Below are 17,443 nucleotides of genomic sequence, written 5' to 3' on the forward strand. Positions count from 1 at the left end.
ATCCTCTCAACTCACCCTTAAGTGTCTCAAACTTAGAATAATTAGTTAAATTGACAAACTATGTAGTCAATAAAACTAAGTCTCATCAACTTATTAGTTTTAGCAGTACCAACAAAGTTATTCAAGTTGTTTAAACTTTACTTTATGTTCAGTGAACATAGAAAGTTGTCTGGTCTAGTAATCTTAAATTCAGACAACTTTTCAATCAATCAATGTTTATTTATATAGCCCAATATCACAAATGTTATATTTGTCTCAGTGGTCTTCACAGTTTGTACAGAATATCAGTATGACAATACGACACCCTCTGTCCTTAGACCCTCACATCGTACAAGGAAAAACTTCCGGAGAAAACCCACAGTTTAAGGGGAAAAATTGGAGAAACCTCAGGGAGAGCAACAGAGGAGGGATCCCTCTCCCAGGACGGACAGACGTGCAATAGATGCCGTGTGTAAATCGAAAAGATAATACATTTGCAACATAGGTAGTCCAAATGTTTGGAAATGCATGTGTGTATAATAGGAAGATGAATCCACGAGGATATCCATCCAGGACCTATGATCCAGGACCACAGCCACGACTCAAGATCCAGGGCTCGCGATCCAGGACAGAGGAGCGCAGGATCATCCATGACTCCGGATCCCGGCGTATAAAGACACCAAAAAGAAAGAAATGTGGGGAAGCTGGGTTAATCGGAACATGAGAGTACACAGGTATAGACAGAGAGAAGGAAGAAGTAAGATGTCCCCCGACAAACTAAGCCTATATCAGCAAAACTAGGGGCTGAATCTAATCAGCCCTAACTATAAGCTTTATCAAAAAGGAAGGTCTTAAGCGCACTCTTAAAAAACGGATAGGGTGTCTGCCGCCCGAACACAAACTGGAAGCTGATTCCACAAATGTGGAGCTTGATAAGAAAAGGCTCTGGCTCCCATTGTACTTTTAGAGACTCTAGGAACAACCAACAACCCTGCATTCTTGGAACGCAATGCCCTAGTAGGACAGTAGGGTATAATGAGTTATTTAAGGTAAGATGGCGCCTTTCCATTAAGGGCTTTGTAGGCGAGAAGAAGAATTTTAAATTATATCCTGTGTTCTATAGGGAGCCAGTGTAAGGCAGCTAGAACAGGAGTAATGTGGTCCCTTTTCCTAACTCTGGTTAGTACATGAGCTGCAGCATTTTGAATCAGCTGAAGCGACTTGACTGACTTCTTGGTACACCCTGATAATAAGGAGTTACAATAATCCAGCCTTGAAGTAACAAATGCATGGACTAGTTTCTTTGCATCGTTTTGAGGCAAGATATGCCTGATTTTTGCAATGTTACGTAGATGGAAGTAGGCGGTCCTTGAAATTGATTTTATGTGGGCGTTAAAGGATAAATCCTGATCAAATATAACACCAAGATTCCTTACAGTCTCACTGGAGGCCAAATTAATGCCATCCATAGTTAGTATATCTTTAGATAATTTGTTTCGTAGATTATTCGGGCCAAGTACAATACCTTCAGTTTTGGTCGTGTTTAACATCAAAACATTTAAGGTCATCCACGTTTTTAAGTCCTTGAGACAGTCTTGAATTTTATTTAGATGATTAATTTCATCAGGCTTGATTGATACATATAGTTGAGTATCATCCGCATAACAATGAAAGTTTACAGAATGATTCCTTATAATATTGTCTAACGGAAGCATATATAATGTGAACAAAATAGGTCCGAGCACTGAGCCCTGTGGCACTCCATGGCTAACTTTGGTTTGCGTGGAAGATTCATCATTGACACGTACAAACTGAGAGCGTTCAGATAGATAGGACCTAAACCAGTCTAAAGCAGTTCCCTGTATGCCAACTAAGTGCTCTAATCTTTGTAATAGGATATCATGGTCGATAGTATCAAATGCAGCACTGAGATTGAGCAAAACAAGAATAGAGACAAGTCCCTTGTCTGAGGCTATTAGAATGTCATTTGAGACTTTAACCAGAGCTGTCTCTGCGCTATGCTGTGTTCTAAAGCCAGACTGAAAATCTTCAAATAAATCATTGTTTTTTAAGTAATCACACAGCTGTTTTGCGACCACTTTCTCAAGAATCTTTGAGAGGAACGGAAGATTAGAAATAGGTCTATAGTTGGCTAAAACCTCTGGATCGAGGTTGTGCTTTTTAAGAAGTGGTTTCATCACTGCTACTTTGAAAGATTGTGGAACATAGCCTGATAAAGACATATTCATAATATGTGACCCGCTCTATCGAAATCAGTCGGAAGTCGCAACGGCTCATTTAAAAATAAATGTGGATTTGTGTAAAAAACTAGTTTTTTGGGGTTTTGGTGTTTTGTTTGATTTAAAATAAACAAAGTCTTGGCTTTCAGAATCTGAAACTTTTATTTCCAAAATCACACGATAAATACATGTTTGAAGCTTGTAAAGGGAAGATAACAGCTCTCACGCTGCTCTTCCGCAGCGCTGCTCCCCCTCCCTCCGGCTGACATTATGAATGAAAAGCGTATAGTAATCATAGATAACACGGCAGAGTCCGTGACAGTTTATTTTCATCTGATTTAAAATAAACAAAGTCTTAGCTTTCAGAATATTAAACTTGTTTCACCAAATTCAGATGATAAAGACAACTTTGAAGCTTGTAAAGGCATAATTAAAAGCGGAGAACGGAGTAACGTAACGTTTATTGTGAGTGTTGTCCCCGGGAAACAAACACAATACACACACGTAAAAATACACAAACACTATATAAACCAACATTATTCCTCGCAACCTTCCCCCAGTAAAACGAAAATATTTTTCCTCCGTACTTTGACAATTTATTAGCCGCTAATCAGATCGATGGATTCCAGAAAAGAGCAAATCGCAAGACTGTTGAACTCCAACATTGTGAGAGGGACAGCCTCTGATGAGCAATGGGTTCAGCTGATCACTGATTACTTTTTGACGGTACCGGTTGAAGTTGCCCCATTATCCGGCTCCGATTCAGAGTCAGACAGCACTGACACTGACAGCAGCCCTCAGACCACAGATGCTGAAGAGGATGAGGACACCACCGAGGAGCGACCACTGCTGAACGACGCGGTGGCTGAGACACTTAAGTCCGTACGGCGTTATGTGAGCGAGGAAAGCGAACAAGAGATTGAGAGGGCCCGTGACTACAGGTGTAGCTGTACATTTAACGATGGAGTTCCCCATTACACCCCTGAGGAGATGGTCAAGAGACGAGACCAAATGAATGAAATGACTAATGGTAAGTAACGTTATATTATTTAAATACCTTTGACTGTGGAGAGAGAGAGAGAGAGAGAGAGAGAGAGAGAGAGAGAGAGAGAGAGAGAGAGAGAGAGAGAGAGAGAAACCTGTGGTAACGATGTGTGTGTGAGTATGGGTTAGTGTTAGAAACATAACAACATTTTTAAATACAACTTAAAGTTGGCTAATACTGTTACGAACTCAGACACTTGGGGGGTAAGACCCAATTGCACGATCCGGGAGACAGAGGTAAAGTATTGTAAGATACTTTATTTTTCCACGAATAGCAAAAACGAACAAAAAGGTAACCACCAAAACTCTCGTCGAGATGACAAAAAGCAGAGAACAAAAAATGAAAGCGCTCACGCAGTGAGGAATCAAAAAACCTTTCAAGAGTACCAGGAGCATAGACCTTACCATGACAATAGACAAGAACGAACTGACACTGAACACTGGGAGACAGGGGAATTTAAACACAGGGTAACAAGACACAGGTGGGAACAATCAGAGGTGGGGCTGACACTGATGAGCACAGAAGACACACAAGGAGTGACAGGTGAAAACAATCAGGAAATTAGACACACCAGGGAAACTAACGACAGACATGAAAACACAGGGAAAAAAGACCAGACAATATACAGGGAGGAAACATGACAAGAAGAACGGAAAAACACCCACACCTAGACATAGAAACGTGACATGAAATAATAATCCTGACAGAACCCCCCCCCTCAAGGGACGGATACTAGACGTCCCTAAACTAAAAAACAGAGAACAAAAAATGAAAGCGCTCACGCAGTGAGGAATCAAAAAACCTTTCAAGAGTACCAGGAGCATAGACCTTACCATGACAATAGACAAGAACGAACTGACACTGAACACTGGGAGACAGGGGAATTTAAACACAGGGTAACAAGACACAGGTGGGAACAATCAGGGGCGGGGCTGACACTGATGAGCACAGAAGACACACAAGGAGTGACAGGTGAAAACAATCAGGAAATTAGACACACCAGGGAAACTAACGACAGACATGAAAACACAGGGAAAAAAGACCAGACAATATACAGGGAGGAAACATGACAAGGAGAACGGAAAAACACCCACACATAGAAACGTGACATGACATAATAATCCTGACAGAACCCCCCCCCCTCAAGGGACGGATACTAGACTTCCCTAAACAAAAACAAAAATCCAAAACTTCCAGCAGGGTGGGTGGAGGGGGTCCGGAGGACGGGCCTTGACTGACAGCCCAGGGCACGGCAGAGGACCAGGAAGGGGTCTCGGGCGGACGGCCCGGGGGTAAGGCAGAGTTCAAAAAGGGGAACTCGGGCGGACGGCCCGGGGGCAAGGCAGAGTTCGAGGAGGGGGTCTCGGGCGGACGGCCCGGGGGCAAGGCAGAGTTCGAGGAGGGGCGAAGACCACAGCTCTCAGGGGACCGGGCAGGAGCTGGTGTTGACCGGACAGGAACCGGAGCCGGTGGGACAGGTGATGTCGAGGCCTCCAACGAAACAGGACATGGGGTTGGCAGGGCCCCCGGTAGAAGAGTAGTCAGCGGGACCCCCAACGGGACAGGACACAGGGCCGGCAGGACCCCCGGCAGGAGAGCAGTCGGCGGGACCTCCAACGGCACAGGACATAGGGTTGGCAGGAACCCTGGCAGAACAGTAGTCGGCGGGACCTCCAACGGGACAGGACACAGGGTTGGCAGGACCCCCGGCAGAAGAGTAGTCGGCGGGGCCTCCAACGGCACAGGACATAGGGTTGGCAGGACCCCCGGCAGAAGAGTAGTCGGCGGGGCCTCCAACGGCACAGGACATAGGGTTGGCAGGACCCCCGGCAGAAGAGTAGTCGGCGGGGCCTCCAACGGGACAGGACACAGGGTTGGCAGGACCCCCGGCAGGAGAGTAGTCGGCGGGACCTCCAACGGCACAGGACATAGAGTTGGCAGGACCTCCGGCAGAAGAGTAGTCGGTGGGGCCTCCAACGGGACAGGACACAGGGTTGGCAGGACCCACGGCAGGAGAGTAGTCGGCGGGGCCTCCAACGGCACAGGACATAGAGTTGGCAGGACCCCCGGCAGAAGAGTAGTCGGTGGGGCCTCCAACGGGACAGGACACAGGGTTGGCAGGACCCCCGGCAGGAGAGCAGTTGGCGGGACCTCCAACGGCACAGGACATAGGGTTGGCAGGAACCCCGACAGAACAGTAGTCGGCGGGACCTCCAACGGGACAGGACACAGGGTTGGCAGGACCCCCGGCAGGAGAGTAGTCGGCGGGGCCTCCAACGGCACAGGACATAGGGTTTGCAGGACCCCCGGCAGAAGAGTAGTCGGCGGGGCCTCCAACGGGACAGGACACAGGGTTGGCAGGACCCCCGGCAGGAGAGTAGTCGGCGGGACCTCCAACGGCACAGGACATAGAGTTGGCAGGACCTCCGGCAGAAGAGTAGTCGGTGGGGCCTCCAACGGGACAGGACACAGGGTTGGCAGGACCCACGGCAGGAGAGTAGTCGGCGGGGCCTCCAACGGCACAGGACGTAGAGTTGGCAGGACCCCCGGCAGAAGAGTAGTCGGTGAGGCCTCCAACGGGACAGGACACAGGGTTGGCAGGACCCCCGGCAGGAGAGTAGTCGGCGGGGCCTCCAACGGCACAGGACATAGAGTTGGCAGGATCCCCAGCGGAACCTCCAACGGCACAAGACACAAGGTTGGCAGGACCCCCAGCGGAACCTCCCATGGCACACGAGTAGGGACTTTAGTGGAGACTCGAGAGGAAACTTGTGAGTCGACTTGAGAGATGACTTGAGAGGGATCTTGAGCGGGAACTTGAACGGAGACTTGAGAGGGGACTCGATAGGGAACTCGAGAGGAGACTCAAGAGGGGACTCGAGAGGGGACTCGAGAGAGAGGGGACTCGAGAGAGAGGTGACTCGAGAGGGGACTCGAGAGAGGGGACTTGAGGGAACTCGAGAGGGGACTCGAAAGGTAACTCGAGAGGGGACTCGAAAGGTAACTCGAGAAGAGACTTGAGAGATGACTCGAGAGGGAACTGGAGAGGAGACTTGAGAGGGGACTTGAGAGGGGACTTGAGACGGTCGGTACACCGACAGGACACGGGGAGCTGGCGTCGGCTGGAGGCTGCTGGGGCCGGCACTGGAGCCGGAACCATGGCTGCTGGGCGCAGAGCGGAAGCCTGGACCCTGGCTGTATAAGCCAGGAATGGAGTATGGAAGCATTGCTGCGTGGGCCGGTACTGGTGCACGGATCCATGGCCTTGTAGGCCGGTTCTAGAGCCGGAACTGGGGCTGGAACCCTGGCCTTGCGTCTCTTAGGAGTATTTTGGAGGCTTCGTGGAACTCCAAACGCCAGACCAGACCCCAAGAAAGGGTCAGAACATGAATACTGGCACTCAGGGCTACGTGAGAAAACCCTAAGCCACTCGGGCAACAAGCTCCAGAGCCAGGGCTTGCGAGCAACCTCCTGACGTGCCTCCTTCAACGCAGCCTCTCTACCCCGTCAAGATGAGGCACCTTTCCACGTATATATAATGTACTCCAGAGAGTATCCAAGACGTTCCGCCTGTAGCATCAAAAGGGCTGAGTCTGCTGGGTCCATAATGGTCAGTTCGTTCTGTTACGAACTCAGACACTTAGGGGGTAGGACCCAATTGCACGACCCGGGAGACAGAGGTAAAGTATTGTAAGATACTTTATTTTTCCATGAATAGCAAAAACGAACAAAAAGGTAACCACCAAAACTCTAGTCGAGATGACAAAAAACAGAGAACAAAAAATTAAAGCGCTCACGCAGTGAGGAATCAAAAACCTTTCAATAGTACGAGGAGCATAGACCTTACCATGACAATAGACAAGAACGAACTGACACTGAACACTGGGAGACAGGGGAATTTAAACACAGGGTAACTAGACACAGGTGGGAACAATCAGGGGCGGGGCTGACACTGATGAGCACAGAAGACACACAAGGAGTGACAAGTGAAAACAATCAGGAAATTAGACACACCAGGGAAACTAACGACAGACATGAAAACACAGGGAAAAAAGACCAGACAATATACAGGGAGGAAACATGACAAGGAGAACGGAAAAACACCCACACCTAGACATAGAAACGTGACATGACATAATAATCCTGACAAATACTCATTGAAAAATAATTGTGGTGAACATTCATACATGTTTCAACCCTACATTTTATCCACATGGGGAGACATATTTGTTTGGTAGGCTACCCCTTAAATCACATGTGGCCCCAGCCTAATTATCTAAAGATGTGCAGAGATAGGCAGCTACAAATGTATTATCTCATGCGAGAGCAGTTTACTCTGGAGTCACTGCCAGCCTGTGGGTACAGGCCATCTGCCAGACTAGCCTGTACTTATTATGACCCTTTATAATAGATATAATATGTGTGTATGGGAGTGTGTTTAACTTAATACTATAGGCAATGTGTGTGGGGTGGGCCTGTGTGTTCTGTTACACATTAAAGATTTAAGTTGTGTGTGATGAGTGATTGACACAACACATTTTGCAATGTTATATGATTTTCCAGGTGAAAAGCATTTGGTGCTACTTGGAAAGATAAGCTCCAACATAAATCTCTCCAAGGAGACCGCTTGTGCAAAGAGAGGACACCAAAAGGAGCGGAAACAGTAGAGAACGTCCTATTTCTTAGATGGGCACAACATCTGTCGGGAGACTTTCAAGTTTCTACATGGGTGAGTTTGATTTTGAAAAGGCTACTTCTGTTTTGGTAGTGTTACTATTTTCAAATGAAGTGGTAATAAGCCATGCATGAGTTGAACTGAGTTTGACAATAACTGAATAGAAGCAGAATTTACAGCAATAGTAATAAAAAAATATAAATATATACGTATATATATCTATACATGCTTTTACATAATGAAAAAATACAACGACAATGTATATACTACAATGCATACATTAAAGAAAGCCATAAAAAACAATCAAAGACTGATGTTTTAAACCATTCCAGAATTTCTCAAGACAAGCTGACAGGCATCATCAAGTTCTACAAGGGACATGGCTTGGCCTCAAGGATGAGACGTGGTGGTCGTGTGGTGACCAAAAGGGTGTTGTCCTTTGAAGACATCCAGCGAATTGTACGGTTCATTACCAACTTCGCAGATGTCTTTGCCATGCCACTTCCTGGACGGATTCCAGGGTTTAAGAGGACGGACATCAGTGTTCTACCAACAACTGAGACCAAGTCCTCTGTGTGGCAAAATTACAAGGTCCAGATGCAGGAGAAGGGTGGGTATTTTCTTATATCTTAATCTTGTTTTTTGGGGTTTTTTTACACGCGGAAGCCTCAATGGAAAATTAATGATGAGTAATGCTATCTTTGTCTTTAATCACCTTTCCAGGTCACCGTGCTGCTGGCAACAGCACATTTAGGAAGCCTCAAAATCACAAACTGCCATTAAGAGTCAGAATCCTAACGAAATCTACTAAAACAGAGTCATTTCAAGGTAGTGGTCAGCTTTTAAACACAAAAGTGTATCTTTCAGTAACTTTCTGAGAGAATTTAAGCATAAATCTGTCAAATGTTCAAAACAGCCTTGTTCCACTGAAATAACCTCAAAATCACAAACTGCCATTAAAAGTCAGATGCTTGACGAAATCTACTAAAACAGAGCCCTTTCAAGGTAGTGGTCAGCTTGTATACACAAAAGTGTATCTTTCAGTAAATGTATGAGAGAACTAAGTATAAATATGTCAAATGTTCAAAACAGCCTTGTTTAACTGAAATAGCCTCAAAATCACAAACTGCCATTAAGAGTCAGATTCTTAACTAAATCTACTGACACAAAGTACTTAATCATCTACTTTTCAGCTTATAAACACAAAAGTGTATCTTTCATTATCTTTTTGAGAGAATTAAGCATAAATCTGTCAAATGTTCAAAACAGACTTGTTTCACTAAAATAGCGTCAAAATCACAAACTGCCATTAAGAGTCAGATGCTTGATGAAATCTACTAAAACAGAGTCATTTCAAGGTAGTGGTCAGCTTTTAAACACAAAAGTATATCTTTCAGTAACTTTCTGAGAGAATTTAACCATAAATCTGTCAAATGTTCAAAACAGCCTTGTTTCACTGAAATAGCCTCAAAATCACAAACTGCCATTAAGAGTCAGATTCTTAACGAAATCTATTGACACAAAGTACTTCATTATCTATAGTTCAGCTTTTATCCACAAAAGTGTATCTTTCAGTATCTTTTTGAGAGAATTAAGTATAAATATGTCAAATGTTCAAAACAGCCTTTGTTCGCTAAAATAGCCTCAAAATCACAAACTGCCATTAAGAGACAGAATTCTAACGAAATCTACTCAAACAGAGTCCTTTCAAGGTAGTGGTCAGCTTTTATACACAAAAGTGTATATTTCAGTAACTTTCTGAGAGAATTAAGTATAAATATGTCAAATGTTCAAAACAGCCTTGTTTCACTGAAATAGCCTCAAAATCACAAACTACCATTAAGAGTCAGATGCTTGACGAAATCTACGAAAACAGAGTCATTTCAAGGTAGTGGTCAGCTTTTATACACAAAAGTGTATCTTTCAGTAACTTTCTGAGAGAATTAAGCATAAATATGTCAAATGTTCAAAACAGCCTTGTTTCACTGAAATAGCCTCAAAATCACAAACTGCCATTAAGAGTCAGATTCTTAACGAAATCTACTGACACAAAGTACTTCATTATCTATAGTTCAGCTTTTATCCACAAAAGTGTATCTTTCAGTATATTTTTGTGACAATTCAACATAAATCTGTCAAATGTTCAAAACAGCCTTGTTTCACTGAAATAGCCTCAAAATCACAAACTGCCATTAAGAGTCAGATTCTTAACGAAATCTATTGACACAAAGTACTTCATTATCTATAGTTCAGCTTTTATCCACAAAAGTGTATCTTTCAGTATATTTTTGAGAGAATTAAGTATAAATATGTCAAATGTTCAAAACAGCCTTTTTTCACTGAAATAGCCTCAAAATCACAAACTGCCATTAAGAGACAGAATCCTAACGAAATCTACTCAAACAGAGTCCTTTCAAGGTAGTGGTCAGCTTTTATACACAAAAGTGTATCTTTCAGTAACTTTCTGAGAGAATTAAGCATAAATATGTCAAATGTTCAAAACAGCCTTGTTTCACTGAAATAGCCTCAAAATCACAAACTGCCATTAAGAGTCAGATGCTTGACGAAATCTACTAAAACAGAGTCCTTTCAAGGTAGTGGTCAGCTTTTATACACAAAAGTGTATCTTTCAGTATCTTTCTGAGAGAATTAAGCATAAATATGTCAAATGTTCAAAACAGCCTTGTTTTACTGAAATAGCCTCAAAATCACAAACTGCCATTAAGAGTCAGATTCTTAACGAAATCTACTGACACAAAGTACTTCATTATCTATAGTTCAGCTTTTATCCACAAAAGTGTATCTTTCAGTATATTTTTGTGACAATTCAACATAAATCTGTCAAATGTTCAAAACAGCCTTGTTTGACTGAAATAGCCTCAAAATCACAAACTGCCATTAAGAGTCAGATGCTTGACGAAATCTACTCAAACAGAGTCCTTTCAAGGTAGTGGTCAGCTTTTATACACAAAAGTGTATCGTTCAGTAACTTTCTGAGATAATTAAGTATAAATATGTCAAATGTTCAAAACAGCCTTGTTTCACTGAAATAGCCTCAAAATCACAAACTGCCATTAAGAGTCAGATGCTTGACGAAATCTACTAAAACAGAGTCCTTTCAATGTAGTGGTCAGCTTTTATACACAAAAGTGTATCTTTCAGTAACTTTCTGAGAGAATTAAGCATACATATGTCAAATGTTCAAAACAGCCTTCTTTAACTGAAATAGCCTCAAAATCACAAACTGCCATTAAGAGTCAGATTCTTAACGAAATCTACTGACACAAAGTACTTCATTATCTATAGTTCAGCTTTTATCCACAAAAGTGTATCTTTCAGTATATTTTTGTGACAATTCAGCATAAATCTGTCAAATGTTCAAAACAGCCTTGTTTCACTGAAATAGCCTCAAAATCACAAACTGCCATTAAGAGTCAGAACCCTAACGAAATCTACTAAAACAGAGTCATTTCAAGGTAGTGGTCAGCTTTTAAACACAAAAGTGTATCTTTCAGTAACTTTCTGAGAGAATTTAAGCATACATCTGTCAAATGTTCAAAACAGCCTTGTTCCACTGAAATAACCTCAAAATCACAAACTGCCATTAAAAGTCAGATGCTTGACGAAATCTATTGACACAAAGTACTTCATTATCTATAGTTCAGCTTTTATCCACAAAAGTGTATCTTTCAGTATATTTTTGTGACAATTCAGCATAAATCTGTCAAATGTTCAAAACAGCCTTGTTTCACTGAAATAGCCTCAAAATCACAAACTGCCATTAAGAGTCAGAACCCTAACGAAATCTACTAAAACAGAGTCATTTCAAGGTAGTGGTCAGCTTTTAAACACAAAAGTGTATCTTTCAGTAATTTTCTGAGAGAATTTAAGCATACATCTGTCAAATGTTCAAAACAGCCTTGTTCCACTGAAATAACCTCAAAATCACAAACTGCCATTAAAAGTCAGATGCTTGACGAAATCTATTGACACAAAGTACTTCATTATCTATAGTTCAGCTTTTATCCACAAAAGTGTATCTTTCAGTATCTTTTTGAGAGAATTAAGTATAAATATGTCAAATGTTCAAAACAGCCTTTTTTCACTGAAATAGCCTCAAAATCACAAACTGCCATTAAGAGTCAGAATCCTAACGAAATCTACTCAAACAGAGTCCTTTCAAGGTAGTGGTCAGCTTTTATACACAAAAGTGTATCTTTCAGTAACTTTCTGAGAGAATTAAGTATAAATATGTCAAATGTTCAAAACAGCCTTGTTTCACTGAAATAGCCTCAAAATCACAAACTGCCATTAAGAGTCAGAATCCTAACGAAATCTACTCAAACAGAGTCCTTCATGGTAGTGGTCAGTTTTTAAACACAAAGTGTATCTTTCAGTATCTTTTTGAGAGAATTAAGCATAAATCTGTCAAATGTTCAAAACAGACTTGTTTCACTGAAATAGCGTCAAAATCACAAACTGCCATTAAGAGTCAGATTCTTGACGAAATCTACTAAAACAGAGTCCTTTCAAGGTAGTGGTCAGCTTTTAAACATAAGATCTCTAGCATCTAAAGCAATATTGGTAAATGATTTAATATTAGATTATAATATTGATATATGCTGTCTCACTGAAATTTGGTTGAGACATGAAGAATATGTCAGCATAAATCAGGCCACTCCATATCAATACTCATATTGCCCGAGGCACGGGCCGAGGAGGTGGAGTTGCAGCAATCTTTGACTCAAGTTTACTTATCAATACTAAACCAAAATTAAATTATACCTCCTTTGAAAGCCTCGTTTTTAGTGTTACGCATCCGACCTGGAAAACTTTGCAGCCAATCTTATTTGTTACAGTGTACCGTGCACCAGGTCCTTATTCAGAATTCTTATCAGAATTCTCTGAGTTTTTATCAACTTTGGTTCTTAAAACAGATAAAGTAATTATCGTAGGTGACTTTAATATTCATGTTGACGATGATAAAAATAGCCTTACTGTTGCATTTAACTCTGTATTAGATTATATTGGTTTCCATCAGAGTGTAAATAAACCAACCCACTGCTATAATCACACTCTCGACCTTGTTCTGACTTATGGTATTGAAATTGAGCAACTATTAGTCGAACCGCATAATCCTGCTTTATCCGACCATTTCTTAGTCACTTTTGAAGTACTGCTACTAGACTACAAAGCATTAGTCAAAAGCTCCTGTAGCAGAAACCTATCTGTTAGTGCTATAGCCAAATTTAAGGAAGAGATTCCACCAATACTTAACTCGATAGCATGTCTGCATGTAAGGGAGGAAACTTATACAAAATGTACACCACCCCAAATTGATCATGTTGTTGATAGTGCTACAGATGCGCTGCGAATAAAATTAGACTCTGTTGCTCCTTTGAAAAAGAAGAAAATAAAACAACATAGATTAGCTCCATGGCATAATGCCGAAACCCGCAGAATAAAGCAAAAGTCGAGACAACTTGAAAGGATATGGCGTTCCAAAAGCTAAAAGCTGACCACTACCTTGAAAGGACTCTGTTTTAGTAGATTTCGTCAAGCATCTGACTCTTAATGGCAGTTTGTGATTTTGAGGCTATTTCAGTGAAACAAGGCTGTTTTGAACATTTGACATATTTATGCTTAATTCTCTCAAAAAGATACTGAAAGATACAATTTTGTGTTTAAAAGCTGACCACTACCTTGAAAGGACTCTGTTTTAGTAGATTTCAGTAACTTTCTGAGAGAATTTAAATAGCATCAAAATCACAAACTGCCATTAAGAGTCAGATTCTTAACTAAATCTACTGACACAAAGTACTTCATTATCTACTTTTCAGCTTTTAAACACAAAAGTGTATATTTTTGAGAGAATTAAGCATAAATCTGTCAAATGTTCAAAACAGCCTTGTTTCACTGAAATTGCCTCAAAATCACAAACTGCCATTAAGAGTCAGAATCCTAATTACATCTACTAAAACAAAGTACTTCATGGTACTGGTCAGCTTTTATACACAAAAGTGTATCTTTCAGTAACTTTCTGAGAGAATTAAACATAAATCTGTCAAATGTTCAAAACAGCCTTGTTTTTTCTGAAATAGCCTCAAAATCACAAACTGCCATTAAGAGTCAGATTCTTAACGAAATCTACTGACACAAAGTACTTAATTATCTACTTTTCAACTTATAAACACAAAAGTGTATCTTTCAGTAACTTCTTGAGAGAATTAAGCATAAATCTGTCAAATGTTCAAAACAGCCTTGTTTAACTGAAATAGCCTCAAAATCACAAAATCACAAACTGCCATTAAGAGTCAGATGCTTGACGAAATCTAGTAAAACAGAGTCCTTTCAAGGTAGTGGTCAGCTTTTAAAGCCCCCCCAAAACAATAATGGTCACACTGACCTGGGGTCAAAGATTGCGAGATTCACATTACATTATCTCCGTGTGTTTGCTCACACATATGTTATAGCACGTACAATGTTAGCCACAGTGGTTTGGGTTTGAATCCGGCCCAGGCGCTTTGCTGCATATGTCTCTCTCCACTGCGCCTGTCTAAACCAGCAATACCCCAAATAATCATTTTTAAAAAGAACACTGATTGTAACAATTCTCTTTTTAGCATCAGGGAACCTTCACAAGGATAAACTTCTGGTCCCTACAAACCCTAACCCGAGGGTCTGCAACTTGTGGCTCCAGAGCCTCATGCGGCTCTTTTCCCATCTACAGCGGCTCCCTGGAGCTTTGACAATAAATAACATGGACATTAGTAGCAGTTAGTTATTTGATATGTGTTTGAGCAGGGAACAAACATTCAAAGGGACATCTAGGTGACAGTGACACTGAAAGTAAAAAGGAGTTTGAGTATCCGGCCTACGATGAGTGAAATACACGTCACATCCGTCTCCAGAGCGGCTCGGTAAGCTAACCCTGGATTATTGTTTCTCTTTACTTACTAAGAATAAGAAAAGTCTCAGTAAAATAAGTTTGATACTTTTGTAAGTGATCAATTTCTATTGTATTAATATTTCACAAATATGCAGAAAGTTCTGGAAAGTGTATAATTTATTGCAAACTTTCTCTTCATAAGAGTTTGTTGATTTGATTCGTTTTAACGGGTAAATACACACATGTCAAGAGTTCTCTTTATAGTCGTTCTATAATTTTATAAATGCAACAAACTTTAGTTTTTGTACATATAGTATAAAGTATAGTGTAGTATAAATATGTTTTGCGGCTCCTGTTTAGAGTCGGAGAGGTCCTGATAATTTATTCCGGTAAATTACTCTGACCTACTAATTGACCTGACCGAAGTTATTGAGTCTATGTAAGTTTGCGGCTTGGCTCAGATCCACCAACGTCAGCAAGATCTCACCTCTATTAACTTCCCGAAGAACCTAGGTTCAATTAACTGCTGTTTCAATTCAGACAACTCTTTTTTAATCTGTTTAAGGGATCCCGAAGGATTTTGATATCAGTAAATGGAGTGTGCTCCTACCTAAGTGTGTGTGGCAGGGTGCAGTCTTACCTTTTGTCTTAGTCTGTCTTTTAAATTATCCCAGTCCAACAGGTGGGATTCAGTTTATTTGAAGAAAAATAGGCCCAAACTAATACAGGGTTTTTACCTTCTCTCTTTACAACATTATAATTATACTAAAAACCATGGTGCTGTGATCATGTTCAAATATGAAACTTTCATTCACAGTCTTACATTTATTACCAAAATGTTTAATTTCAACTGCCCAATTCAGTTGTGACATTTTAAAATTCTCCCGATAGAATTTAGAGGTATTTCCTCGTAAAAAGACCGGTGACAATAAAAAGCGCATTCAACTTTTCATTCACCAACTCAATTCACATCAGTTTCATACCTTTTTTCCGACACAGACGGCGGGTATAACATTCAAAAACCCATTCCTATCCGCCAAGATTTCGGAGGAAGATCCTCACAGGTCGCGGGTTATAATATTCACAAACACATCTCTCATCAAATCATCCCACTCAGCCAACAACCAAGAAATTCGAGAGATATTTACCCCGTCTGGGAGGACCTTACCGAGAGCTATTAACCCAGCTCTGAAGCTTTCACTCTCAACCCCTGTCTTTATGCACAAAAACCCCGATAGAATTTTCCAAAACGCCTCCTCCACACCCACATTTGTGAAAAACTGGGCATGGCTTCTACTGTACAGGGCTAAACATGACCCGACATGTTCCATAACTTTATGGCATAAGACACACCTTCCCATGTTGGTGTAAAAAGGACATGACCCCTTTAGGCCTCTAATGTGTTTCTCCTTAAGCTTGGAGCCCCCCTCCCTGTGAACTGCTGCCAGAGGAGAGGGAGAAAACGGCCTACTCTCTTCAGAGACACCCATAAATCATAGACCTTACACACTCAACCTAAACAAACCACTTTGTTTTGTTTATACTGTAACTATAGAAAAACCTAAAATATGAAGTATTTTTCATTGTGGGTTATACAAAAATATAATTGATTATATTTGATTATAACTAACTTTCGTTTTAAGTATTAAACATATTATGAAAACTCACAACACCCTCTTTTCAAAACGTAAAGTTATCAAATAGCAACAGAAAAAAATTGTAAGCATACATACATATTCAAAAACCGTCAAGAAGCATTCTCATTATGGGTTTATACAAGAATATGATTGATCATATATGATTTATAATTAACTTTCGTTTTTAAGTATTCACTTTATACTATGATCTCAACACCCTCTCTTCAAAACGCAAAGTTATCAAATAGTAACAGAAAAAAATTGTAAGCATATATTCGAAAAACTTCAAGCATCAAAATAACATGAAAAGTTCTTCAGTAACTGAAATAAGGGCGCACTCCGTTGATCTTGGGGTGGCCAACACCAAAAACATAGTACCGCACAGGAATGTCCTTGAAGTCACAGAGGTCAGGTACCAGAGTAAACAGAGCCCATGGGCCGTCATGATGAAGATAGATTTGTGTGCGCACCCCCACTCGGCCAGGCATTTTTAGGATCGGGGGGCCCATCTGTTGTTCCAGTGTAGACTCTTCAATCCAAGTTGCCATCTGTTGTAAATCCTTGACCCTGACCATGGAGGAGTTGCAGTTTTTCCCTGGACGACATCTCCAAACGAAAGGCCAGACACCCTGGTCGACCATACAGTTGTCAGGTAGTCGTCGTCCTTTCTGGGAAATCCACTGCAATCTTAGTGGTTTTTTGGGCAAAGATGCACTCTGTCCTCCAGCACTCGAAGAATCGTCCTCCTCCTCTGGCGGGGTCATAGGTGACTCAGCCGTTGATCCATTCTGCACCGGTTTTCTGGTTTCAGGAATTGGCTTTACTGGAAACCCTGTGCCTGAAGTAGTTCCGCTTGGCAGGTTCAATTCCTCTTGGTAGATTCCAGAGGTACTAATATCATCCATATAGTTATGATCATCCACGTATGCGACCTCTGATTCATTAATAATTGTTTCATTTGAAACAATTTCCCCCAGG

Source organism: Gymnodraco acuticeps, unplaced genomic scaffold (assembly GCF_902827175.1).
Source record: "Gymnodraco acuticeps unplaced genomic scaffold, fGymAcu1.1, whole genome shotgun sequence".
In the NCBI taxonomy this organism is placed as follows: Eukaryota; Metazoa; Chordata; class Actinopteri; order Perciformes; family Bathydraconidae; genus Gymnodraco; species Gymnodraco acuticeps.